The sequence below is a fragment of the Eleutherodactylus coqui genome, chromosome 3 (assembly GCF_035609145.1).
Source record: "Eleutherodactylus coqui strain aEleCoq1 chromosome 3, aEleCoq1.hap1, whole genome shotgun sequence".
Lineage (NCBI taxonomy): Eukaryota > Metazoa > Chordata > Amphibia > Anura > Eleutherodactylidae > Eleutherodactylus > Eleutherodactylus coqui.
Genome location: NC_089839.1, coordinates 136375830 through 136403468, shown reverse-complemented (window position 1 = coordinate 136403468; position 27639 = coordinate 136375830).

Genomic DNA, 27639 nt, shown 5'->3' with positions numbered 1-27639 from the left:
AAGGTGAAACAAAATACCCATAACCTTTTATACGTATAAAAGGTTATGGGTGTTTTGTCCCAAGACTACTTTTACTACTCACTATTTTACTTATTTTAACTCTTACCATATAGTTCAGCTATTTGAAAAACAGGCTATGTTGCCTCAAAATGCATCATGTGCTGACATCAAATAAAGTTCTTCACTATTCTCAAGTCCACTATTCCCTTGTGTTTCGTGCCAAGATCCTAGTTTTTCCCCTCTCTGTTTTAATACCTCCAATAGTAGTAGATCTTATAGAAGAGGAGGAAATGTAAAATAAATGACACTTATTGATAGTCACTGGTAAATATAATTGTATTTGAATAGCTTATGAATTTAGAATAAATTATATTATATTTTATATATATATATATATATATATATATATATATATATATATATATATATATATATATACACACACACATACATACATACACTGTGCATATATATCTATATATATAAAGCTGAAAGCCCTCACTTGACTGACTCACTGACTGACTCACTGACTGACTGACTCGCCAAAAGTTCTCCAACTTCCCGATATCGTAGAAACATGAATTTTGGCGCAAGCATAGATTATCTCCAAAATAGGAAAAGAAATTGGGTCCCAACTCGATTATTCAATTCTAGCGCAAAAGAATTGGTGTCGAAATTTTACGTACATAATCTAAATCTGTCACTTCCCAATGCCTTAGAAACTTAAAATTTGGCACGGGCATTGATTATATCATAAATAGGAAAAGCTAATGGGTCCCAACCCGATTATTCAATTCTATGCGCAAAAGAATTAGCGTCCAAATTTTACGTACGGAATCTAATTTTCTCACTTTCCGGTGTCATAGAAACGGGAAATTTGGCACGAGCATTGATTATGTCATAAATAGGAAAAGTTCATAGGTCCCAACTCGATTTTTCAATTCTATGCGCAAAAGAATTAGCGTCAAAATTATACGTGCGGAAGGTAATTTTTTCACTTTCCGGTGTCATAGAAACGGGAAATTTGGCACGAGCATTGATTATGTCATAAATAGGAAAAGCTAATGGGTCCCAACTCCATTATTTAATTCTATGCGCAAAAGAATTAGCGTCCAAATTTTACGTGCGGAATGTAATTTTTTCACTTTCCGGTGTCATAGAAACGGGAAATTTGGCACTAGCATTGATTATGTCATAAATAGGAAAAGCTAATGGGTCCCAACTTGATTATTCAATTCTAGCGCAAAAGAATTGGCGTCAAAATTTTACGTGCGGAATGTAGTTTTTTCACTTTCGGGTGTCATAGAAACGGGAAATTTGGCACGAGCATTGATTATGTCATAAATAGGAAAATCTAATGGGTCCCAACTCGATTATTCAATTCTAGTGCAAAAGAATTGGCGTCGAAATTTTACGTGCGGAAGGTAATTTTTTCACTTTCCGGTGTCATAGAAACAGGAAATTTGGCACGAGCATTGATTATGTCATAAATAGGAAAAGCTAATGGGTCCCAACTCCATTATTCAATTTTATGCGCAAAAGAATTAGCGTCCAAATTTTACGTGCGGAATATAAATTTTTTCACTTTCCGCTGTCATAGAAATGGGAAATTTGGCACGAGCATTGATTATGTCATACATAGGAAAAGCTAATGGGTCCCAACTTCATTATTCAATTCTATGTGCAAAAGAATTAGCGTCCAAATTTTACGTACGGAATGTAATTTTTTCACTTTCCGGTGTCATAGAAACGTGAAATTTGGCACGAGCATTGATTATGTCATAAATAGGAAAAGTTAATAGGTCCCAACTCGATTATTCAATTCTAGCGCAAAAGAATTGGCGCCGAAATTTTACGTGCGGAATGTAATTTTTTCACTTTCCGGTGTCATAGAAACGGGAAATTTGGCAGGAGCATTGATTATGTCATAAATAGGAAAAGCTAATAGGTCCCAACTCGATTATTCAATTCTAAGCGCAAAAGAATTAGTGTCCAAATTTTATGTACGTAATCTGATTCTCTCACTTCCTGATGTCATTTTATATAAAGGAAACGTCGCATGGTTACCTCCCCGTGGTGTTTCCTGGGTAACGCAGAGAACTATGCAAAATGGTGAACATATGTTTTTCCTCAGTATCTTTAAAGTAACCACAACTTCATAAGATTTTCCGTGTGAACACCAGATAAACACCAGTACCAAATTAACTCGGGCGAAGCCGGGTATATCAGCTAGTATATATATATATATATATATATATATATATATATATATAATTCTTAAAACATTTAAAGTACAATTATATCTACTGTGTTTTCCCGAAAATAAGACACTTTCTTATATTAATTTTTGCCCCAAAAGAGGCACAGCGTCTTCTTTTCGGAAAGGAAGGGGAGGGTCCTATAATACTTACCTAGCAGTCGGCGTTTGAGTCCCCCACTCTGGGCCTTGTCATTGCTGCAGGCTGCCGTGTTTTCCTGAACGTCAACAGAGCATTTCTTCCTGGAAGCAGGGCTTGAATACCCCGCCTACAGCAAGCTAATGCTCTGATTGGTTAATCAGAGCCGATGCTCGATTAAAGAATCATAGCCATTTAATGATATCATTCAATGAATGGCTGTGATTGGTTAATCAAGTGCCAGCTCTGAGTGGCTGACACGGTGCTCGATTAACCAATCAGAGCATTAGCTTGCTGGAGGCAGGATATTCAAGCCCTGCTACCACGAAAAAATGCTCTGTCAGCGTTTAGAAACACGACAGCCTGCAGCAGCGTGGCAAGGGACCCCAACGCTGGCTACTAGGTCAGTATTATATTTTTTTTTTTATGTCATCCAGCTAGGGCTAGGGCTTATTTTTTGGGGAGGGCATATATTTCAGCCCCCTCCCACCTGTGGGGGGGGGGTAGCTCTTATTATCGAGGAATCACAGTATACATATATATGTCATCATCAGTGCCAGCTTCTCGCTGATGCCCCAAGAAGACCATCTAGAGTGGAAGTCCATCATGAGCAGAAGAACATCAAGACTAGGCAGAACAAAGATCAGAAAGTCATCAGGAGAAGGTTCAGCATATCCTTCACCACATCAAAATGGATGATTGTTTGCAAATTGCATAAATCTGGTAAAAGGTGGTATACAAATTAAAATTTTACGTATGGCATTGGAACAAGTAAAGTCCGTGGCAGCATGGGTAGATGCAAATAAAACATAACTTTTATTCCCCCATTGTACAAAGCTGCAACATTTCGATCTTAGGATAGATCTTTGTCAAGCAGACAAACATATGGCTTGAAATGTGCTTGTCCATGTCAGGTGCACCACATGCCCAGAAAAGGACATTACGATACTGTATATATCTATGCTATGATTATTTTACTACATGTATATATTATAATAACTATACATATAATGGGCCCAGTGAACAGCTGATTGATGGGGATCCCAAGTGGTGGACCTCCACTTATCTTTTATGCTGACCTATCCTGAGTATAGGTCATAGTGAAAGGGGTTTTCAGGGCAGCGACAGCTGTAAGTGCCAGGATACACTGGGGTCAGAGTGGAAGCCTTCAAATCTCCTTTAAGTCCCAGAAAACACCTTTCTCTTTAAGAAACAGCCTGTATTTTCCACAGCTTGAAGAAATAAAACTTTGCTAGAAGGACACAGAGCTAGAATCTGACATGAATTTAGATGGAGAGCAGCATATCCTCATTAGAGAACCTGTCTGAAGCTGACACCTCTCAAATCTCTAGAGCTTTCCTGAAAAATACCTGGAACAAGCTTTATTCTCTGCATAAAAAGAACTTTCTGGCATAAAGGCCAATGTGAAGCATATTGGCAACAGAGCCTCTGGAAAATCTTCAAATGGCCATTTTGGCACACAGTGAAGCCACTCAAAACAATATACAAGCTCAGCAAGAGCATGAAAATGATGTACTCCTCATGATAAAACATCAGGAGAATCATAGCCATAGAAAGAATATAAGACTGAGGTGTGTCTGATCCATGAAGCCCTCTTGACTAAAGCTATGACACTATTCTCCAACCAACTTACTATCTGCAGTTATTACAAGAGACTTTGTCACTTACATTTGCTAGTCCTATCCCAAACACAATTTTCTTTAAGGCTCCATAATATTCACTTTTTGAACTGGGATGCTGAAGCCCATCCGTGGAATTAACTCAGGGGGCCCACTTTAAATTTAGGGTTCATTCACAACATATTTTAAACTACATGCCAGGGTTTCATCTTAGGGCGCCATCTGAATACTTGAAAACATGATTCAGGCGGAATCTCAAAGGGAACCATTTTTTTTTTCATTGCAACATTCCAACAATCCTTACTTTTTTCATTTTGCCATTGGCATAGCCATACGAGGGCTTGTTTTTTTCCAGTGACACCATTTGAGGGTATATATCATTTTTGATTCACTTTTATGCAATTTTTGGAGGGAGAATGGGAAAATATGTAAGTTTGGGGAGCAGGAAAGGGGAATTCCCCAAGCAGTTTTAGCAGTTTTGTCTCTGGAAGGAAACGAACAGTGCCGAATGAACCCCATTGACTATAATAGGTTCCGCCCGCTTTTCCCCCCAGCTGCCCAGATATTGGATGGGAGAAAAAGTGATGCATGCAGTGCTATTTCTTCCGGTATTTTCAGCCGCATCTGTGACGGAACCTTAGGTACCTTGTTTGTTATTGACCACAGAATCTGGGGTGGATTTAAGGACTGGGATTTTAATTATCTTTGATCCAACTGTTAGAGTGGGATGTCAGCTGGCACCAACATATAATGGTGTGAAGTTATATTTTAAATACCTATGAATTACCATATAATTATGTTACAGTGATAGGGATCCACACTATCACTATTAAGGTTATACCGGCACTATGGTGATTCGCAGGAAAAACAACTACAACTTCCAGCAGGTCCTAAAGGCCTGTCGCTGTCAGGACATGCTGGGAGGGAGTTGTAGGTCCCAAATGGGAAGAGGAAAACAAAAATTGACAATGAGTGTATTTTGAGCTATTTGTCTTTGGAGGCGACTGGGACAATCATGTTAGTTTTTCCTAGCAGCCTCAGACTGGTGGGCCCCTATTCATCATTGTCCTCACTGCATCTCCATCCTAACTGTAAGATCCCCCTTACGCACTTTGCAGCGAACTCTAGGATGTTGATCAGCTCTAAGTATAGGTTGTCTATCTGCAGTATCAGCGTTTCCCCTGACCTCATGAAACAATCTGCCAAATTGCTCGGAGGATGGCCATCACCGATGCTGCACTGATTCAGTACAGTTAGACACAACGATTATCGCTCAAAAGATGGCTTAAAGCGATTTTTGAGTGAAAATCGTTGTGTCTAAATCTGCCTTAGGGTGCATTCACACGAACGTATATCGGCTCGGTTTTCACGCCAAGCCGATATACGTCGTCCTCATCTGCAGGGGGGGAGGATGGAAGAGCCAGGAGCAGGAACTGAGCTCCCGCCCCCTCTCTGCCTCCTCTCTGCCCCTCTGCACTATTTGCAATGAAAGGAGCTGGGATGGGGGCGGGGCTAAGTTCTGAGAATTAACCCTGCCCCGTTCCGCCTCTCCCCATTGCAAATAGTGCAGAGGGGCGGAGAGGAGGCAGATAGGGGGCGGGAGCTCAGTTCCTGCTCCTAGCTCTTCCATCCTCCCCCCCTGCAGATGAGGACGACGTATATTGGCTCGGCATGAAAACCGAGCCGATATATGTTCGTGTGAATCCAGCCTTAAGTTGCAAGATGTCAATTCATTTTACTGCTTTCTATACATTAAGGAGTCTGGGTGTGCCATGTGGCTTCCACCGAAGGAGGACGAATAGAATGTAACTGCTTGCTTGAGGCCTACCAGGGGATTCATCAACTCCCTGGTGGGCCAGTCCAAGTATAGCCATTCAGGTACCCCTTAAAACGGTGGCCCACGAAGCAGAGCTAGAGGCCACACAGTGAAAATTGCAGTTTCTTTCTTATCTTGCTTCCCAAAAATGGAATTAAAAGGTGATAAAAACAGCTCCATCTTCCCCCAGATAAAGTTACTAAAATGTATTCAGTAAGTGCAACATATGTCAAAATGTTGCCATTGAAAATCACAACTCATCACATCACAAAAGAGCCCACATACGGTTGTGCCGATGGAAAAATAATGTTATAGTTTCTAGAATGCAACAATAAAAAAACAACAAAAAAAAGTGTCTTTAAGGACACAACTGGCTGTATTCTTAATGGGTAAAACTAATGAATCAGTAATACCAACATGCAACACTGTGAACGTCACTGTCAGGGCCGACCTTAGGTTATATGGCACCTTGTATGGAATTCTCTTAGGACTTCCCCCTCATAAGAAAAAATATATATATACATATAATATTGCACTGATAAGCAGTCTATATTCTGCTTGTGAAGAAAGCAGCAAGATAGCAGCATACTAACAACAAAACAGCTAAGTGAATAAATATGATACTAGCACCAGAACCAAGCTTGTGACATAAATACAGCACTAGAACCAACCTCACTACACAATAAAAGTTAACTGTGCAACTCCATACAATAAAAAAGTATACTGATGAGGGCCTAGAGTTCATCCTCCTCCTGGCTCGGTCTACTCCTCTCTTATGTTTCAAGGCATTCCTGTAGCTTCACAAGATGCTACAGTTAAAAAAGTTTGGTACTGTGTTAGCCAGTAGAGCAAAATGTGAAACCAAGTAATCTTGTACATATGATACCTTTTAATGGCTAACAAAAATACATGATGTTATTGCGAGCTTTTGAACCTCTCAGGATTCTTCCTCAGGCATAATGACATTTGTGTTTTGCGAGACGCACGAATCTCACGCGAATATGAACCCCCATTATTTTGAATAAAGTCATATACACGAGTGATGTTTTCCTGCACCACATTGCGGAATAAAACGCAGCATTTCCCATCTCTTTGCGTTTCCCAGAATGTGTCGTCCATTGATTTCAATGGGAGCTTTGATTCATCGCATGGCTCTCGCATTCTGTACAACGTGCATGTCATGGGAAACATTTCCGACCCTCTATCACGCATGAAACTTGCATGAGAGGATCGGAATTTCATAGATGCAATGTGAGGTGTTTTTGCCTGAAAAACGCCTCACATCCGCAGGTAAATCACACATTCACGAGTCCAGTATCGTGCTCGACCGTGTGGTGGTAACCTGAGACTATGAGTTAGTGCTACCATCGAGCATGAATACTCTCTGCATGGGGGAAGTGGAGAGAGAAGTGGCTGGATGTGGATTATGTGGGTCGACCAACTCATTTTGTATTAGCCCATTTAACATTTTCCAGAATTGCCAGATGGCCACAGCAGCTTGACATTGTACTTCATTACAGGAAGCATCCTGGAAAATTTGTTGCTTTTGGTAGTGCAAATGCATTGGCTAATTTCCATTGGAACGATCTTCCCTTTTATCCACGGCTAGAACTTTCTTCCAGCTTATTTGATCACTGAATTGATGTGATATTGATAGAAATCAAGAATGCTTTAATCATAGGGCGATTGCGATTTTTCCATCCAGCTAACAAATTTGTCTTCATTCAGTTCATTTCATACAGTGAGAATGTGCACAAACCATTTACAGATGTTCTGGAAGATGCTTCTAGCTATAAATATTGAAAATCATAAAAGAAAACTCTTGTCTTTGAGTTGCTGGGCTACCATTCATATTCATGGTGACTGAGCTGCTGGCAATCAACATGTATTTTGTATATGAAACTGAAGTGTGGAATGTTCACTTGCTATATGGAAAGAAGAACACTCATCCTTGTCTATGATCTCCCACCGAAACATCTCAGTGGGCCATTGGCCAGTGTCTTATGAACAGCTTAAGTGACTGCGAATGTCCCACACCCTAAGCAGCTTCCACAGGGGTCAGCAGTTGAAAAGATCACCTTATTAAAAATTAAATCTTTCAAAGACTTTAATTGCCATTATTCATTTCGGTTTTGCCTGTGTTCATCCGGAAGAGAAACTGTCCACAGTCCATGCATTAGCTTAGTGTGAGTCAGTGACAAAGGAACCTGTCCAAATGTCACATAAATATTAAGCATTAGCGGAACACTTCACATGGTAACTGGAGACTTATTCACACTGATTCCATGCTTAACAAAGGAGCACTGGTCAAAGTCCAATAAAGATGAAGCCCAGGAATCACCTTGTTAGGTTCTTTCACATTAGTACACTTTTTGTAAAAAAAAAAAAATCAAGTCCATAGAAATGGTATCTTTGCTGCCAAACTCGGCGTGCAGCTACATCTCAGGCAGATATGTAAATGATTAGAGTTGTGGTGTGATTAGATAAACAGTCTTAGAACAAAATAGAGAGAAGACGTGCATTTTCCAGCAGAATAATGCTTATTTGCACACACAAAGGGGGTCACAGTAATGCCTTAACAACATGCCACACTTCAATGGGCAGTCAGTTGCTAGATTTATCACATATATCACATGCATGGGGCCATCTGGGATGCCAACTTCGACAGCCTGAGTTTGATCAAACTAGATGCTCAGTTACAGCAAATGTGGAGCAATATGTCACAGGATACCATACGGAACCTGTATACCTCCATGCCTGCCCATATCACAACTTGCGTCCAAGCTAGAAGCAGCCCAACAGGGTACTAGAACCTCCATGCCCGCCTGTATCATATCTTGGCATGGAGGTTCACACATCCTCTGAGTCCCCAAGACAATCACCGCTGCTTTGGGATTCTACCACCCCTCCCTTGATAGAACCAGAACCCACACTGTGCCAAGTTACTGCGCAGTTGTTGGAAGCCTCCACCAGCTACCTCAACAATTCTTCATCAAGTGACCCAGTTTGCTACTCAGTTCCCTAATGCAATGGTTATCTGTGTTAGAGATTTTAACTTACTCTTAAATGTGTCTTTAGTTAAATTCATAATTCTAAGACACTTCACATCGCAACTTACTGCTTTGGCAGTACATGTTCAGGAATTCGATTGGTAAGACATTTTGAGAACTAAGTATCCTAATACTCGAGCATTTTCCTGCCACTCTGTTGGCAATAATTCATTTTCCCATATTGATTACCTTTTTAGTAATGCCCAGGCAATACCTCCTCTGGCTGTGTTTGACGATTCTCCCCTTCTGGAATTGGGTATGGCTGCAGAGTGCATCTCTTTTGGCATAGCCTATTTGACTCACAGGATCAAATTACTGACTAAATTACTTTATTTTTAGAAATGAATCACCCTGCTACCAATACTGTTCAGGGAAATCTTGAACTTCTTTCTTTGGGGTTGCTTGAACTCTTCTATCTCGTTTGTTAAAAGAAATTCTTCCCAGTGTGAAGAAGAAATGGCCTCCTATTACTCAAGAATAGAATTGGCCTTTATTGCAAATCCCTCTGCACATAATAAAACGTGGCCGTAACAGGGCAGACAGTATCTCCTTACTTTCCTCCTTTCCTCTTACTACAGGAAAAGGCTTGAAGATCCACTTTCTTTACTAAACAGAGATGCTATGAGCAGAGCAACCAATCTAATAGTCTACTGGCCCAATTAGTTCCACATCTCCCGCAGTTCTCCATATAAAATCTGACACAGGTGACGTTCTTTCTGATGGGGTTTTTACTAGAGGAAGATTTGGGCAGTTTTATTGTGATCTCAATGGCTCTAGCTTCAGTCACTCTCAATGGGAGCTGAATGATTTCCTTACTAGTCTTCCTTTCCGACAATCAACTTGACACAGAAAATTTTCATTGACGTCCCTTTTACTTTGACAGAATTTACAGAGGCCCTTTCTGATGTGGTGACAGCTAAATTGCCTGACCCAGATGGTCTACCAATAGAATTATATGTAAAATACCAGCCTATACTGCTACCCAACTTTTTTGCTGCTTAAAATGGGGCCTACAGAGCAGAGTTCTTACCTTCATTCCTTTATGAAGCCACTATAACTGACATTGTGGCTCTTATTGGCCAATATCCGTATTGAAAATAGATTATAAGCTTTTAACTTAAATGTTGGCAAATCACCTCAGCTCTATAATATTAGATCTAATACACCCTGATCTAACCAAGTTCATACCTGCAAGTCCAACAGTGAGAATCTCAGGAGAGCCCAAATTAATACTCAGATTGGGACTGTCACAAAAGCACACTAGGCTCTGGCTTCCCTTCATGCTACAAAGACATTCGATTGCATGTTCATGTGTGTATTCTGACTTCTGGTATGTGATTTGAACATGCCCGGTTATTCAGGGAGGTCACGGGTTTCCTTTTTGAGCTTTTAAACATCCCGGTCCCCTTTTGCCCTAACACTTGTATATTTGGAGATCTTGATGAGGAGACCTGGCAATATTCCTGAGAAAACTTTTTCTTTTTTGCTAGAAAAGCGATTGCTTTACAGTGGATGGATCGTAAAAGCCGCTCTGTATCCATGTGGATAAAATTGGTTGACTCTGCTGTCCCATTCAACCAAATTTAACAAGTTATGGTGCGGGCGGACGGTGCAATTCTCTTCTTACTCGGTATTCCCCACCACCACTGTCCTCACTTATGTTAGTATTCTAGATAGATTACCCCCAACTGCATGACTCAAGATGGGACCCATAATTTCATAATTTTTTTGTCCATTTTGGTTAATGTTGCTTGAGGGTAAGGTTATTCTTGTTTAACTTTCTCTGTTAGCTGAAGTAATGGTGACCTGTTTGCAACACCTTGTTTAGTCTGTCTCACAATTTTCTTTCACCTCCTTTCCATACTTCCAATTGTTATGTAATGTGCTGCTCCCATTTTGTATGTGCTTTTTTTCATTTTTCTTGCGCAGATGTAGGACTTAGAATGGTATTTAACAGGTAGATATGCAGTTAGTCGCCGCCCACTGTTTCTGTCATTGGGAAATTTGATTAGTTTCCCCTCAATTACCTCCTTTAGGTCATTTATAAAAATGTTGAACACTGGGCCCAGGACAGAGCCTTGTAGTACCCCTACATAAGACATTCTTTCAGTTGAATGTGCAGCCATTTATGACCACTCGGAGTACGATCATTTAGCCAGTTGTGAATCCACTTAATAGTTGCCTTTTCTATCCCATATTTGGTCATTTTCTCAATAGGAATGGTATGAAATACTGTGTTAAATGCTTCACTAAAGTCAAGATATACTTTATCTACGGCATTTCCCTGATCAACCCATTCGGTGATTCTGCCATAGAAAGAAGTTAGATTTGTCTGGCCTGACTTGTTTATTGCAAACCCATGCTGGCTCTGGTTATCCAAGTACTTGCATACATGCTGTTTAATAATCTGTTCAAAGATCTTTCCCTGTATAGTAGTCAGGCTCATAGGCCTGTAGTTTCCTGGATCAATCAACTTTTCTTTTTTGAATATAGGTGCAACATTCGCCCTTCTTCAATCTTCTGGGACTTCTGTTCTCCAGGAATTTTCACTGATTCCGGCGAGTGGTTCAGCAATTATCACTACTGCTTCCTTCAGTATCCTAGGATGTAATTTACCTGGACTTGGAGACTTGAATTCATGTAAGTTAGCTATGTGTTCCCTCACCATCTCTCTGCTTATAGATAGTCTGAATTATTTTATTCCCCCAATAGTACAGGGAAGATCAGCTGATGCTGCATTTACTTTCAATTGCATCGCTCAAAAAAAAATGTAGTATGCTTGTATTTTTCTCTGCATTTGTGCAGGAGAAGAACACATCTTGAACTCATTACATTAAGTGGTCATTTCAATGACTGGGAGCATTTTTGTATCTTTTTTTTGTGCACGTGAAAAGTACTGTAAGGCTAGTGACATGCGAGCACATTTGTATTTGAGCGTGCATGAGTGTAGCATTTTTTGCGGAAGAAGCTATGGTTTTTTGCATGTGCTTCGGTGTATTTTACGGTACTTTTTCAGCGTAAGGCATATGCTGTACTCTTTTTGTATATTTGTGCACCAAAGGTCTCCATAGCAGTCAAGTGTGTACAATACGCAAGGAGATGTGTGAAACACTGCTTATTTCCGCTGGGATAAGAACACATCTGGAACTTATTAAGATTAATTAGCATTTTCAATTGGTGTGTCTTTGTTTGCTGTGTGCAAATGAACATGCCCTCAAAAAGTGCAGTAATATAAGCTGATACACGTGCGAAAAGGCATCATTCATTCTTCAAAAATGCAGCTCTCAAGTGCACGTAAAAACACATACGTTTGTGTGAAGCCACCCTAAGTAGTACATTCCACTCATCTGTGAATTGTAATAACTAAAAATGCTGTAATATTCCTTTACAAATTCATGTTCTTCAGTATTCAAAAATCTGCCAAATTGCAGTCAAATATGAGCCGGGCCCATCTGGTCACACTTATTACACTGGCACGATACTGCTTGTTCTTTCTAAACAGAGACATCCAAATAGATGCAAAAAAGACAGCATTGTCCAGCAGTCCTGCTCATAAGTCATGGTTAGCACTCCCTTATTAGGGAGGACTTTAAAACACACCTGGCACACTAAGCATATACAACATACGGTATACAATATATATATTGTAAGTAGTCATTTGATTTTTTAGGGGGAGTTGGGTGTAAGGTAGGATTTTTTTCCTCAGACATCATGCCTGGTATCTATAGTGCCTCCTTTGTTTCCGACCCCTGGCTTGCATCTCACTAGGCTTTAGTCTGACTACAGATATGCTTGATAAAGGCTATTGCATAGCCGAAACGCGTTGTATACATGTTTCAATTAAGATTGCCTTCTGAGAACCCAAGAATCTACTCTCTACACGCCGACCAGGATTTTAGGGGTGTCAACATCACTGACACCCCTACGAAGTAAGTCAGCCTTCCACCTATTATCTATCTGCCCAAATATACTGGAGCATCAAAGGTTTTTTCCTTGTGTTTATATTGCTGTATACTTTTATATAACTATGAGAGAGACTCTCTATATGTTTAAATAGAAAGCATAGAAGTTTTTCAAATACTGATAGCAGTACTGTGCGAACCTGGTGTGGTGAACAGGTTGACACTAACAACACGTAACAGGTTGCGCCTTATTCTTCTTATGAATGAAAGCGTAAGGGGGAATGCACGTAGCGTTCCAAGATGCAAATCATGTGACAAAACGCGGGACGTACCTTGTCCTCTGCATGAATGAAAGTGAAAGATGGAACGCACGTAGCGTTCCAAAATGTAAATCACGTGACTTATGTTCACGTGTAACAATTGTCCATCCCATAGCATGACGTCACCTTTACCGGACCGGCGTTGGCAGTAACCAGCGTAAGCATTTTTAATTTGTACATGTCTGTATATGTATGGTTACTATTGCATGATCGTTATGCTTGAGAAAGGCGTTGTGTAATGCCGAAACGTGTTGCATAAATAAAAGTATTTAAACAATATATAGACCTTTGGTCTATGATACTTTTTAAATCCCAGAGCGTGGGGGTTCTTTTTCTATTCTTGCTGAACAAGTTTGCCACATAGGCAAGCAAACTTTGCAGGTTTCCCTTAGTGCCCTTTAGTTTTCCCACTCAATAATGGTGCCTACTTAGTGCCCACATTCAGTAATGGTGCTCTCTTAGTACCCTCACTCATTAACAGTGCCGTCTGCTCAGTGATGGTTCCCCTTTTTTGCCCCCACTCATTAATGATTATTTGTTAATGAAATATGTACAGGATTCTCCAGCTTCAGTATAAAATATAGAAGTTTATTCATACACCGTTAAAAACTTGGGTTGCACAACCCATTGAAAACATTAGCCTACATGTTTCAAGCTGTGGTGGACACTTAGCCTTGCTGTGACTAAGGGCCCACCATAGGTTGAACACGTAGGAGATGATTTTATTGGATTGTGCAACCCCAGTTTTTTTTACCATGTATAAATAAATGGCTTTATTTTATAATGAAGCTGGAGAAACCTGTATTTGATATACTAGCACCCAGGGACTAGCCTGGCATTTCTCTCTCCTCCTGTGCATTCGGTTGATCCTTGCTATCAACAAGCAGTTAGTTGATGTCAGTTTTCTTTTCCTATTTGGTTACCTCTTATTGCCTCACACTCGGTAATGGTGCCCCCTTAGTGCCCCTCACCTAATAATGGTGTTGCCTTAGTGCCCCAAATTCAGGTGCCTGCCTCAGTATTCCTCACACAGGAATTGTGGTTCAATAAATATTACTTCTACTACTCACCTAGCCCCATCCCCAAGGCGAAGGGAGCTGCTCACTCTCTTTAGGCCTGCACCCCATGAGACACTGGACTGGGATCTCGGTTCTTTGGATTATGCCTACATTTTTTCACTGGCATTTTTATGGTGTTTTTTTTAGTAATCCTTGCATTTTTTCTTTGGTGTTTTATTCTATGGGAAAACTCCAGATAAAAAGACTAGACCCGGAGCATGCCTCTTACCCAGCCAAGAGTCTTGTCTGTACATGACTCTGGCTTTGACTTATAATTAGAGATGAGCGAGCACGCTCGCTTAAGGCTGATGCTCCGAGCACCATGCGGGGTGGTGGCAGGGAGGGGGGGGGGCAAGAGAGAGAGATCTCTTCCCCCTCCCCCCAAAGGTGCTCGGACGAGTAATCAGTTACTCGAAAAGAACGCATCAGCCTTAAATGAGCGTGCTCGCTCATCTCTACTTATATTCCTTAGTCATTGTTGCAATGGCTGTTAAAAGGTCTGACATTGGCTTGTAGGAATGCTACTTCTAATAGGTGAGACCATAGAGACATTGTTCTATCTTTCCATTTGCATAAATTTCCCATAGGAACATGCATGGCCTAACACCTATTAGGTGCTATCCCTAAGAGGAAACTTTATCACTTCCGCCTCATGTCATAAGCCTCTCGCCTAGTCAGCCAGCAACCTCCTAATACTGATGAAGGGCAAAAATCTGAAAACAGCCCGTCTGTACATAGTTATCTTTTTCTTCTGGAGAAGACTCTGTCTTTGGCTTATATTCCCAGCCATTGTTGCAAGGCTTGTTAAGAGGTTGGACATTGACTTACAGGAGTGCTGCCTTCTAATAGGTGATGCTGTAGCAGCAATGTTCATATTCCTATTTGCAATTATGAAAAAACACAATGGACCCCAGATGTTCACTCTTTAATCATTGTACAGGGATCTGGCCTTTGCTGCTGGAAGTCCCTGGTTGTGTCTGCAGACTAAGTGGTGGTGCAAGCAGGTGAAGGGTACTGGAAGTAATTAAGAAATGAAGCAAAACAAGCGAAGGTCAATATCCATCTGTAATTATCTATATTATAAAACAATAACATTAAGTAATTATTTAATATCTGTGTTATCTGTTTATGTTCAAGCGCAGCCCCTTTCATCCTCTCTGGTGTGGGCAGAGATGATTTCTAATTGTCAATTTATTAAATACTCTGTACTCAATATATGACCACAAAGCACAATCTTACTTTTGTGCTTGACGGAGCTGAAACGTGTTGCCCGCTCTTTCCTGCCTGGTCTCTTCTGTTTCAGCGCACTGATGTTCCCCTTGTTTCTTCTCTTCTAAGTTATCCCGTATCCACAGGATAAACACAAACCTTTAGGCCTCATGTCCACAGGGAAAATCAGGCCCGCCGCGGATTCTTCATGTAGAATTCGTAGCGGGTCCCTCCTGCCCCGCGGACATGAGGCCTAAAAATCAGAATAAACTCACCTGCTTCGGACGATGCGGATCTTTCTTCCTTCGCGGCCGGATCTTCTTTCTTCGGCCCGGCGGATGTGCTCGGCATGCCAGCAGCGTGCCGCGCGCATGCACCGGGCACATCCGCCGGGCCGAAGAAAGAAGATCTGGCCGCGAAGAAGGGAAGAACCGCATCGTCCGGAGCAGGTGAGTCTAAGTCTGGTACGGGTCTCCCGTGGATCCGGACGGCTTCCACAGGCTTGAATAGAAGCCTGCGAGAGCCATAGTCGCGGGAGCCATCGCCGCGGGAGCCCCGCACTAAAATTGAGCATGTCCATTTTTTTCCCGCACGTGGATCTGCGCCTGACGGGAAAAATGACATCCACAGCTATTTAACTACCTGCGGTTGTCCAATGCATCCCTATGGGGCGCGGATCCACGTGCGGGAGAAACGCTGCGGATTTTAAGCCCGTGGACATGAGGCCTTAAACTGTATGGTGACTAACGCCAATGTCACACAAGTTTGTTAAAACACCACGTTTTAAACACGCTGTTTCAACGCATTTTCGAATGGCGTTTTCAAATGCGTTCAACAGAATTTTTTAACGCACCCCATCGTTACAATGGGTATAAAGGGCATTAAAAAACATGAAACGCACTAAAATACAGCAGACAGCGTTAAAAAAAATTGTAGCATTCGAACTGCCGCATTTGAACACTCGGCTAAGAAGCAACATTGAAAAACGGTGTGTGTGTGTGAGAATGGCTTAATGCTAGAAGTCTGACCAATAAAGTAGACGAACTATAAATAATAACGTCTCAGGAAAACTACGACATAGCAGGAGTAACAGAGACCTGGTTGGATGAAAGCTATGATTGTGCGGTGAACTTACTGGGTTATAATCTGTTCAGAAGGGCTTGTAAAAAATGGAAAGGGAGAGGCGTTTGTCTTTATGTAAAATCACATTTAAAGCCCACATTATGGGAAGATATATGGGAGGGAAATGAACATGTGAAGTCTCTATGGATAGAGATACATGGAGGGAAAAACAACAGTAAAATCCTCTCAGGGTTTTTTTATTGACCGCCAAATATAACAGGAGACACTGAAGATCTATATAGAATAGATGTAATTTTGTGCGTAGTAAGTGATTTTCGGTTGTGCAAACACATGGCATACAGTTATGCAGTGTTTCACGCATCTCCTCGTGTATTTTGTGCGCATTTGCACATGCCCATTGACTTCTATGGGGACTTTGGTTGCGCAGGAAAAATGAACATGCTGTGGTTTTATTTGCGTGACCGAAACGCACAGGAAAAAAGCGCATGTGAATAAACCTATTGAAGTCAATAGGCTCTATTATCTGCAACAAACTTCATGTTAAAAAAAACACCTTTCAAATGGAGCGCTCTTTGATATTTTCTTACTAGGAGTGTAGCAGTGGGAACATCGTACAGTATGTTCATGTAGCTGGTGAGTCACTTATCTTTATTGCCATGTCCACCTTTCTAAAGCCTGAGCAGCAGTTTCCAAGCTTCTATAAAACAATCAACACTACTTGCATAGAGAGTATCATCACCTTACCTAACTATTTTAGTTTAGCATTTACAACTTCTTTCCAGTGATTTCAAGGACATTCCTTCTAGCAGCATATTATAGTTACAAAGTTTTTTTTTCCTTTCTTTTCACAATTTTCCTTACATTGGATGCAGAATAATGAGTTTCCACCTTCAGGAAATAACTGAGGTCTTGGAAAGTCACTGTAAATTTCTCAGTGAAACATGAAGCTCGTCAGCCCAGACAACATGCGCTGCTCGCATTAAGCCAACCTGTCTATAAACACCATTCCTTCTGTAGCAGTCAGTCAGCTAGCCCGCTCCATTTGGGATCTATTAAATTGCCACATCTTATATAGAAACTTTTTTATAATACAAACCATAACTAAATTCTTGCTGATCTTCTGATATATTGAGAGAAGAAGTTAAACAGAAGGTCGAGACTTCACAAAGAACGAGATGTAATAATTGTAAATATTAACAGCAAGAAGTTCTCCTCTGAAACAAGTATCAGTTATGTAACTTGTGTGGAAGGAAATGTCATTGTCATTCCCAATGTGATTCTTTAATCTGCACTTCTATGCACATAAAGGGATTTACAGTTACTTTGTATACCAGCTGTAAATCCACAGCAAATTGTTGATAATTCCTTCATTGTGTCATTTTGCTAAGGCCGCACTACAAACAGAAGTGTAAGCTTCTACAAATAAGTTAATGGGTGAGACCACATGGTCAGATCACGCCAACTTACAGTGGCCAATAGGCACATGATCTTGCAGATAAATTGTGCGGCCAGTTACCTTCGCATGTGGGCACGGTTTGGTTGTGTGACTAATCTCCTCCCTATTTGTCAGGAACCAGTCACTATTTGTAGCCAGTGAAATGGTTATTGTGGCTGGTAAATTGGTCCAATCACTCTTCAAAAGTGCACAGAGGGATAGAGATGAGTATATTTCCTAGGATTCTGTCTTACATTTGTTTATATATATATATATATATATATATATATATATATATATATATATATATATATGTGTGTGTGTGTGTGTGTGTGTGTGTGTGTGTGAAAGCCCTCACTGACTGACTCGCACTAATTCTCTATCTTCCTGATGTCGTACAAACATGAAATATGTCATGACCATTCTTTAGGTCATAAATAGGAAAAGTAAAGGGTCACAGCTCGATTTTTTAATGCTAATGCAAAAGTAAGTGCACCCCTATGTAATGTAACTTCCCGATGTCGTACAAGCGTGAAATTTAGCATGAGTATTCCTTACATCCTAAATGTTATGTATTTGGATGTGGAACCACTGAGTCATCCCTCCGAGCAGGGGAAACCACCCAGAAGGACTGACAGCCATCCCAGAGACCAGATGCTCACTCTTCGGCTTGTAGCTTGATACGAGGCAGAGACTGGGACTGAGCTAGTCCTGAGCTGGAATGGGGTAATGAAGTCTCTGCCTAACAGAGTGGAGTAATTATCTCGATAAGGATGGCCCCGAGCTGGGACCTGGGTGCTGAATAACCCTGTTAAGGCCCTAACCGGAATAGGATGTACTAAGCAGAAACAGGAACCGAGGAAGTGAGCAGCAACAGAAGATCTGGGTAAAGCACAAGTAACTTACAGAGCAGCAGCCATGAGCCGTCATAGAAGTACAACAATCTAGAAGTACTAGGGAGCTATATAGTGGAGTGATTGGCAAAATGTAACTTCTGCTGTTGTACAAACGTGAACTTTGGCACAAGCATTCTTTAGGTTCTAAATGAGGAGAATGTGAGGGGTGGCATATTCTGCAGAGGGACATCGATACATGCAGCCTGAGGAGAATCTAACGCTCCTCTACATATTTTATTCCTCGGTTCCTCTAAAGTAACCTTGACTTCATAAAATTTTCTGTGTGAACCACACGTAAACACTAGAGATGAGCGAACGTACTCGTCCGAGCTTGATGCTCGGGCGAATATTAGGCTGTTCGGGAGGCTCGTTACTCGTAACGAGTACCACGTGATGTTCGGGTTACTTTCACTTTCATCTCTAAGACGTTAGCGCACTTTTCTGGCCAATTGAAAGACAGGGAAGGCATTACAACTTCCCCCTGCGTCGTTCAAGCCCTATACCACCCCCCTGCTGTGAGTGGCTGGGGAGATCAGATGTCACCCGAGTATAAAAATTGGAGGGGGAAGAGACAGCTTGGCCCACTGCTGAGGGTACAGATGCAGCTTGCCAGTCATCCTTTCAGCGTGTATGGCCAGAGGAGGAGGAGGATCCTGAAAGTGATCTTCCGAGTGAGGACAGCCATGTGTTGCGTACAGGTACCCTGGCACACATGGCTGACTTCATGTTAGGATACCTTTCTCGTGACCCTCGCGTTACACGCATTCTGGCCACTACGGATTACTGGGTGTACACACTGCTCGATCCACGGTATAAGGAGAGCCTTTGCACTCTCATTCCCGAAGAGGAAAGGGGTTCGAGAATGATGCTATACCACAGGGCGCTGGTGGACAAACTGATGGTAAACTTCCCATCCGACAGCGCTAGTGGCCGAAGGCGCATTTCCGCGGCCCAGGTAGCAGGGGAGGCGCAGAGATCAGGCAGCATGTACAGCGCAGGCAGGGGAACACTCTCTAATGCCTTTGAGAGCTTTATGGCTCCCCAGCAAGACTGTGTCACCGGTCCCCAGTCAAGGCTGAGTTGGCGGGAGCACTGTAAAAGGATGGTGAGGGAGTACGTAGCCGATTGCAGCACCGTCCTCGGTGACGCCTCTGCCCCCTACAACTACTGGGTGTTGAAGCTGGACACGTGGCCTGAACTCGCGCTGTATGCCCTGGAGGTGCTTGCTTGTCCTGCGGCTAGCGTCTTGTCAGAGAGGGTGTTTAGTGTGGCTGGGGGAATCATCACGGATAAGCGTACCCACCTGTCAACTGACAGTGCCGACAGGCTTACACTCATCAAGATGAACAAAGCCTGGATTTCACCAGACTTCTCTTCTCCACCAGCGGACAGCAGCGATACCTAAGCAATACGTAGGCTGCACCCGCGGATGGAAGCATCGTTCTCTCTCACCATCCAAAACGGGGACATTTCTGCTTCATCAATCTGTGTATAATATTCCTCCTCCTCCTCCTGCTCCTCCTCCTGAAACCTCACATAATCACGCCGAACGGGCAATTTTTCTTAGGGCCACAAGGCTCACTCATATAATTTTTCTAAACAATTTTTATACGTTTCAATGCTCTTAAAAGCGTTGAAACTTTAACTTGAACCAATTTTTCGTTCAACTGGGCTGCCTCCAGGCCTAGTTACCACTTAAGCCACATTAAACAAAGCGATTAATGGGTTTCACCTGCCATCTTGGTTGGGCATGGCCAATTTTTTCTGAGGTACATTAGTACTGTTGGTACACCAATTTTTTTGGGCCCTCACCTACAGTGTAATCATAGTAATTTCTATGTTCTTCGCCTGCACTCATGGTACAGAAAGGTGTGTGGGGTTGGCCTACACTTTAGCTACATAAATGTAACTGGGGCCTTGTCTATACTGCAGCTACTGAAATGTGAAAGAGACTGTTATCTCCCTAAACTGCTGCAATGGGAATGTTACTGGGGCCTGTCTTGAGTGCTACTATTACTGAAATGGAACTAAGACTGCGCTCCCCCTATACTGCTGCTAGAAATATGTTAGTGGGGCCTGTCCCTAATGCTACCGCTGAAATGTTAATAATTCTGGGCTCTGCCTATACCGCTGCTAATGGTATGTCACTGGGGTGTGGAAACAGAGGCTTCACAAAGACATGATGGCGGCGAGGCCATTTCCCACCAACGCTGTTACTGTTAAGGTGCATATAACCACGGACACGTGTAGAGGACACATAGTGCCTCCAAAACATCCCCCTCCTCCTCCAACAATGAAAACATTCTTGGCAAATACCTTTGCATTGGTCCGTCTGGTGGCAGTCCAAGAATTTCACCTTTAACGACACAACAAGAGAGCACCACCACCATCCCCCCGCCACGGCCCACTTAGTCCTGGCCACATTCCGAAAACCAACTACATAAAACCGCACTACCAGGTCCGCAGTCACCACCACATTACCACCAACGAGGTTACTGTTAAGGTACATATTACCAGTCTGACTGGGGCATGCAGTGTGGGCCGAAGCCCACCTGTATTGTATCTGACGTTAGCTCTGCTGAGTAGGGCACTGCAATGGGATATATTTATGTACCGCCGGTGGGTTCCAGGGAGCCACCCATGCTGTGGGTCCACACGGAGTTGTAACTGCATCTGTCCACTGGTAAAGAACCCCAGTCAGACTGGGGCATGCAGTGTGGGCCGAAGCCCACCTGCATTAAGCACGACATTACTACCTCAGCTGTGTTGGGCAATGCAATGGGATATTTTTATGTACTACCGGTGGGTTCCAGGGAGCCACCCATGCTGTAGGTGCACACGGAGTTTAACCTACATCTGTCCACTTGTAAAGAACCCCAGTCAGACTGGGGCATGCAGTGTGGGCCGAAGCCCACCTGTATTAAGCACGGCATTACCTCAGCTGTGATGGGCAATGCAATGGGATATTTTTATGTACCGCCGGTGGCTTCCTGGCACCCACCCATGCTGTGGGTCCACAGGGAGTTGTTACTACATCTGTCCACTTGTAAAGAACCCCAGTCTGACTGGGGCATGCAGTGTGGGCCAAAGCCCACCTGCATTAACCACAACATTACCTCAGCTGTGATGGGCAATGCAATGGGATTTATTTATGTACCACCGGTGGGTTCCAGGGAGCCACCCATGCTGTGGGTGCACACGGAGTTTAACCTACATCTGTCCACTTGTAAAGAACCCCAGTCAGACTGGGGCATGCAGTGTGGGCCGAAGCCCACCTGCATTAAGCACGACATTACTACCTCAGCTGTGTTGGGCAATGCAATGGGATATTTTTATGTACTACCGGTGGGTTCCAGGGAGCCACCCATGCTGTAGGTGCACACGGAGTTTAACCTACATCTGTCCACTTGTAAAGAACCCCAGTCAGACTGGGGCATGCAGTGTGGGCCGAAGCCCACCTGTATTAAGCACGGCATTACCTCAGCTGTGATGGGCAATGCAATGGGATATTTTTATGTACCGCCGGTGGCTTCCTGGCACCCACCCATGCTGTGGGTCCACAGGGAGTTGTTACTACATCTGTCCACTTGTAAAGAACCCCAGTCTGACTGGGGCATGCAGTGTGGGCCAAAGCCCACCTGCATTAACCACAACATTACCTCAGCTGTGATGGGCAATGCAATGGGATTTATTTATGTACCAGCGGTGGGTTCCAGGGAGCCACCCATGCTGTGGGTGCACACGGAGTTTAACCTACATCTGTCCACTTGTAAAGAACCCCAGTCAGACTGGGGCATGCAGTGTGGGCCGAAGCCCACCTGCATTAAGCACGACATTACTACCTCAGCTGTGTTGGGCAATGCAATGGGATATTTTTATGTACTACCGGTGGGTTCCAGGGAGCCACCCATGCTGTAGGTGCACACGGAGTTTAACCTACATCTGTCCACTTGTAAAGAACCCCAGTCAGACTGGGGCATGCAGTGTGGGCCGAAGCCCACCTGTATTAAGCACGACATTACCTCAGCTGTGATGGGCAATGCAATGGGATATTTTTATGTACCGCCGGTGGCTTCCTGGCACCCACCCATGCTGTGGGTCCACAGGGAGCTGTTACTACATCTGTCCACTTGTAAAGAACCCCAGTCTGACTGGGGCATGCAGTGTGGGCCGAAGCCCACCTGCATTAACCACGACATTACCTCAGCTGTGATGGGCAATGCAATGGGATATTTTTATGTACCGCCGGTGGCTTCCTGGCACCCACCCATGCTGTGGGTCCACAGGGAGTTGTTACTACATCTGTCCACTTGTAAAGAACCCCAGTCAGACTGGGGCATGCAGTGTGGGCCGAAGCCCACCTGTATTAAGCACGACATTACCTCAGCTGTGATGGGCACTGCAATGGGATACATTTATGTACAGCGGGTGGGTTCCAGGGAGCCACCCATGCTGTGGGTGCACACGAAATTCCCATTGCGGAGTTGTACCTGCCTGTGACTATTTATAAAAAACCGCGGTCTGACTGGGGCATGCAGACACCTTGACAGAATGAATAGTGTGTGGCACATAGGTTCCCCATTGCTATGCCCACGTGTGCAACTCCAGATGGAGGTGGCACAGGATTGGATTTCTCATTGCTTCTGTACAGCATTGTGGACTATCGCCCCGCCCCTTTTATGGGGGGGTCGCTGCCTAGCCATGCCAACCCTCTGCAGTGTGTGCCTGCTTTTCCTGTGGCAGACGCACTTATAAATAGACATGAGGGTGTTGTGGCATGAGGGCAGCTGAAGGCTGGGCAGGGACAATTTGGTGTACGCTGTGGACACTGTCGTGCGGGGGGGGGGGGGGGGGTTGGGCAGCATGTAACCCAGGAGAAGTGGCAGCGGAGTGTCATGCAGGCAGTGATTGTGCTTTGTTGGAGGTAGTGTGGTGCTTAGCTAAGGTATGCCATGCTAATGAGGGCTTTTCAGAAGTAAAAGTTGTTGGGGGGGGGGCCCACTCTTGGCGGTATTGTGTCTTAATAGTGGGACCTGTGAACTTGAGATGCAGCCCAACATGTAGCCCCTCGCCTGCCCTATCCGTTGCTGTGTCGTGCCCATCACTTTCTTGAATTGCCCAGATTTTCACACATGAAAACCTTAGCGAGCATCGGCGAAATACAAAAATGCTCGGGTCGCCCATTGACTTCAATGGGGTTCGTTACTCGAAACGAACCCTCGAGCATCGCGAAAAGTTCGTCTCGAGTAACGAGCACCCGAGCATTTTGGTGCTCGCTGATCTCTAGTAAACACCTGTATCAAATTAACTCAGGCGAACCTGGGTATATCAGCTAGTCTTTCATATACAGTGTTTCCCTGAAAATAAGACAACCCCTGAAAATAAGACCTAATAGAGGTTTTGCAGAAGTGCTAAATATAAGGCCTCCCCCAAAGGTAAGACCTAGCTCTGTCCCTGCTATGCAAGTCTGCTGTGAGGAGCTCCCGCTGGTGGCCGGAAGCTGCAGTACGTCCAGGAACTGCTGTGGGTGATCGTTACAGTCTCCAGACAGTGCGTGGGAGCCAGGTACTTTACAGCCCTTATTTTTTGTGGCCCTGTTTGTGAGTCAGGCAAGACAAGAAGTACTCATTTAAGGACAGTGCTATTGCTAGACATGAGAGATTTGGGCCAATGTTTCTGAAAGAAATGGAGTCACAGGAAATTCACCAGGAAATTCAGGGTTTGGATTGTTATGATGATGTTCCAGAAGATGATGACATGACTGTCATTGAATAAATCTTGCTTTGTGTTCATAAATATCGGAATCGGTAAATGTACCATAGATTGTTGTACATTTAAATAATGGTAGTAACAAGAAATTCATGATAGGATTCACAGTTTGTCTGGTTATGCTGGTTTGTGATGACAACTACTGTACAGTATATAATAAATGTTCATTTTTTTGTTCAACAATAAATGTGAATTCTTCTCCATCGAAAAATAAGACATCCCCTGAAAATAAGACCTAGCACATCTTTGGGAGCAAAAATTAATATAAGACACTGTCTTATTTTCGGGGGAACAGGGTATATATGAAAGCAAGCAACGTTTTGCTATGTATCTAAGGGCTCATTCACATGGGCTACAAAATCACAGAAGTGTTAGCCACTCAAAAAAATCACGGCTAAGGGCTCATTCACATGACAGAAGTTGTGCAGCTACTATTGCGACTATTAGAATCAATGGTTTGCTATGGAAACGTTCAGATAAAGGAATTTTAGCCGTGGAAAAAAATTGCACCTAAAACAATAGGACATCAGCGACTGAAATTTAGCAATTGAAATTCCCTGCTGCACGAAAAGACCTGACCTATCTTTTGTGCGCAAAGCGCAGAGGCCTCCATAGGCCCCCTGCACACGGGTGGAAATTCTGCGGCGGGATTTCCCTGCAATCCTATGCAGACGGCGGTGATTTGTCAAATCGCGGTATACTCTATATCTGTGCTGGTCAGCCGGCACATCAGAGAGCCGGAGCCGCAGGCGACGTGAGCGCCGCACTGGTCCCTGCAGGGGCTTGGGTCGGGTCATAGACTCTGGTAAAGGGTGATTAATTCTCCAGCAGCGCAGATGCCAGGGTTCCCCTGCAGGAGACAAGAAGGAATTCCCCAGCAGCGTTGAGACCAGGGTTCGCGGCCATTGTACAGGCGTGTGATATGCGATGAATTGAGTCAATAAAAGTTAAAGGGGTTGTCTCGCACCGAAACGTGTTTTTTTTTTTTTTTCAATAGGCCCCCCCGTTCGGCGCCAGACAATCCCAAGGGATGGGTTAAAAAAAAAAAAATATATATATATTACTTACCCGAATCCCCGCTCTGCGACGACTTCTTTCTTCCTTCTCCAAGATGGCTGCCGGGATCTTCACCCACGATGCACCGCGGGTCTTCTCCCATGATGCACCGTGGGCTCTGTGCGGTCCATTGCCGATTCCAGCCTCCTGATTGGCTGGAATCGGCACACGTGACGGAGCGGAGCTACGATGACGACGCGGGACCAGCTCTCTGGCACGAGCGGCCCCATTCACCAGGCAGAAGACCGGACTGTGCAAGCGCGTCTAAAAAACGCCAGAAGACAGCGAATTTAGACGGATCCATGGCGACGGGGACGCTAGGAACGGAGGGGGTAAGTGAATAACTTCTGTATGGCTCATATTTAATGCACGATGTATATTACAAAGTGCATTAATATGGCCATACAGAAGTGTATGACCCCACTTGCTGCCGCGAGACAACCCCTTTAATGGTCTTTCATTTATCCATTCACACCGGCGTGTGGACACTGCGTATCAATATGCAAGAGAGATAGATCGCAGCATACTCTATTTCTCTGTGTACCATGCATTGTGAGCCCTATACATTTGTATGGGCTGCACATTATACGCTGTCCATACGCAATACCTTGTGTATGGGCAGCATTTCCATACACATACTCGCTCTGAACAGAGCAGTGAATGAAAAAGAAAAAAATCACATGGCGCATGGCTGTAAGCATACGATTCATGGGCATGCACAGCTCTCTGCCGGTAGCGTGTATGCCTGGAAATATGTAAAACGCACATATGACTGTGGGCATGAGCCCTTAGGGTGGTTTCACACCTGCAATGAGGATTCCGCTTTTCTGCTCCATTCAGGGTGCAGGAAAGAGGAATCCCAAGTCTAACGACTCTGTCTCTGGACGGAACCGAACAGCGCCGAACAGACTTCATTGACTCTATTAGAGTAAGCCCGCTTTCCACCTAGCTGCCTAGCTTTTGAGAGGGATCTGTGATGGAACCTCTGACACAGATGTGAAAACCGGCCTTACACCAGCATGGTCAATATCACTGTATACAGGTTATGTATATACATCTCCATGTATATAGTGATATCGACCATATATACAGTATTGTGACATAGTGTATGCTGGTATAACCTGAGTATTTCCTGTATATCAAACTACTAGCAACCACTTGTCCGTCAAATTTGTGTGTGTGAGACGTGTAAGTTACATGCAGAGCCTGACAGCACCTGTGATGTCAGTTACAGTCTCTCAGCTCCACCCCCTGATCACATGATAGTGACATCATCACAGGTCCTTCTGCACAGAATGAGGAATTATGGGCAGACTATATCCACCACAAACCACTGTGGCCTTAGTTGGACACAGCAGTACTCAGTCTGTCAGTTTCTACCTGCTTGTGAGACATCTGGACAACAAATGACACCTCATAAATTTACACATACATAGCTTGTGTGCTGGCAGGACCTGTGATGATGCTACCTTCATGTGATCAGGCATGCATTACAGAAGTTTTCAACAGCATCGAATAGCCCAAGCTTTGCTTGTGGAAGCTATATTGTGTGCACTCTTACCCTGGATTAGGACCTAGATAATCCACCATACAGCATAGAAAACAAAATGGTAATGCTGCACAAAGGAATCCTTACTCTTCAGGCAGTTTCCATATTAAAATTCCAAGCTTTACTGACTCCAATACATTATCGATGTTTCAACCATGCTTCACTGGTCTTTCTCAAGCTTGAGTGTCTGAGTGGAATGAGGGATTATGTGCAGACTAAATCCCCCACAAACCCCTGCGGCCTCGGTTGCTATGAACACAGCAGTATTCAGTCTGGCAGTTTGTAGTTGGCTGTTGAGACAGCTGGACACCTGTGTGGAGACTCCAATAAATGACACACCATAAATGTACACATACTTAGCTGGTGGTGCATATTGACCAACAACATTAAAGCATAGTCTTCACATCTCCTAAATGTGATATCATGTCATCTCAAGTGCTAATGCCGCCAAAACCAGTCC